At 48.6% G+C, this 1,428-nt stretch overlaps 2 non-coding genes and 2 pseudogenes across 2 annotated transcripts; all 4 read left to right on the forward strand.

Moving 5' to 3' along the window:
• Positions 1-106, forward strand: LOC124894748 (annotated as a pseudogene; the record flags this gene model as incomplete).
• Positions 107-546: 440 nt separating this feature from the next.
• On the forward strand, positions 547-665 carry LOC124894749 (annotated as a pseudogene).
• Positions 666-841: 176 nt separating this feature from the next.
• Positions 842-960, forward strand: LOC124894746. The gene has a single exon (XR_007051340.1). It is a non-coding gene; the product is annotated as a 5S ribosomal RNA (ribosomal RNA).
• Positions 961-1,134: 174 nt separating this feature from the next.
• Positions 1,135-1,253, forward strand: LOC124894747. Its single transcript, XR_007051341.1, has one exon. It is a non-coding gene; the product is annotated as a 5S ribosomal RNA (ribosomal RNA).
• The last annotated feature ends 175 nt before the right edge of the window (positions 1,254-1,428 follow it).

The following is a 1,428-nucleotide window of genomic DNA, read 5'->3' on the forward strand; positions in this document are numbered from 1 at the left end:
CCAGCACTAACGCACCGGATCCCATCAGGACTCCGAAGTTAAGCGTGCTCGGGCGTGAGTAGTACTAGGATGGGTGACCCCCTGGGATGTCCTCGTTTTGCATCTTTTTTTTCTTTCTTTAAAATTCGGTTTAATTTTGCCGGTTCGATCGGCGAACCTTTTTCTTTTTCCTCTTGGCGGAAACGAGAAAGGGGGCAAGGCGCAGGGGCGCGCGTCCGGGGTATGACGAGCGGCGGAGGAGAAAGAAGCATAATAGAATTTGGAGTGCTGGAAATTACGGATGTTATCATACTATCACTAACCCACCGGATCCCATTGGAACTCTGAAGTTAAGCATGCTTGGGCGAGAGTAGTACTAGGATGGGTTCCCTTCTTTTTTTTTTCCTTAAAAATTCGGTTTAATTTTACCGGTTCGATCGGCGAATCTTTTTGTTTTTCCTCTTGGCGGAAACGAGAAAGGGGGCAAGGCGCAGGGGCGCGAGTTCGGGGTGTGAGGGGCGGCTCAGGAGAAAGAAGCATAATAGAATTTGGAGTGCTGGAAATGACGGATGTGATCATACTATCACTAACCCACCGGATCCCATTGGAACTCTGAAGTTAAGCATGCTTGTTCGAGAGTAGTACTAGGATGGGTCACCCCCTGGGAAGTCCTCGAGTTATATCCCTTCCTTTTTTGTTACCTTTAAAATTCAGTTTAATTTTGCCGGTTGGACCCGCTAATCTTTTGTTTTTCCTCTTGGCGGAAACGAGAACGGGGGAAAAGCCTAGTGGCGCGCGTGCGGTATGTGACCGGCGCTGTAGGAGAAAGACGCATAATAGAATTTGGAGTGCTGGGAATGACGGATGCGATCATACCAGCACTAACGCACCGTATTCCATCAGAACTTTGAAGTTAAGCGTGCTTGGGCGAGAGTAGTACTAGGACGGGTGACCTCCTGGGAAGTCCTCGTGTTGCATCCCTTTTTTTTTTTACTTTAAAATTCGATTTAATTTTGCCGGTTCGAACGGCGAATCTTTTTGTTTTTCCTCTTGGCGGAAACGAGAAAGGGGGCAAGGCGCAGGGGCGCGTGTTCGGGGTGTGACGGGCGGCGGAGGAGAAAGAAGCGTAATAGAATTTGGAGTGCTGGAAATGACGGATGTGGTCATACTATCACTAACCCACCGGATCCCATTGGAACTCTAAAGTTAAGCATGCTTGGGCGAGAGTAGTACTAGGATGGGTGACCACCTAGGAAGTCCTCGTGTTGCATCCCTTTCTTTTTTTTTTCTTTAAAATTCAGTTTAATTTTGCCGGTTCGATTGGCGAATCTTTTTGTTTTTCTTCTTGGCGGAAACGAGAACAGGGGCAAGGCGAAGGGGCGCGCGTGCGGGGTATGACGGTCGGCGGAGGAAAAAGAGGCGTAATAGAATTTGGAGTGCTGGGATTGA

Source organism: Capsicum annuum, unplaced genomic scaffold (genome assembly GCF_002878395.1).
Source record: "Capsicum annuum cultivar UCD-10X-F1 unplaced genomic scaffold, UCD10Xv1.1 ctg7715, whole genome shotgun sequence".
Classification (NCBI taxonomy): domain Eukaryota; kingdom Viridiplantae; phylum Streptophyta; class Magnoliopsida; order Solanales; family Solanaceae; genus Capsicum; species Capsicum annuum.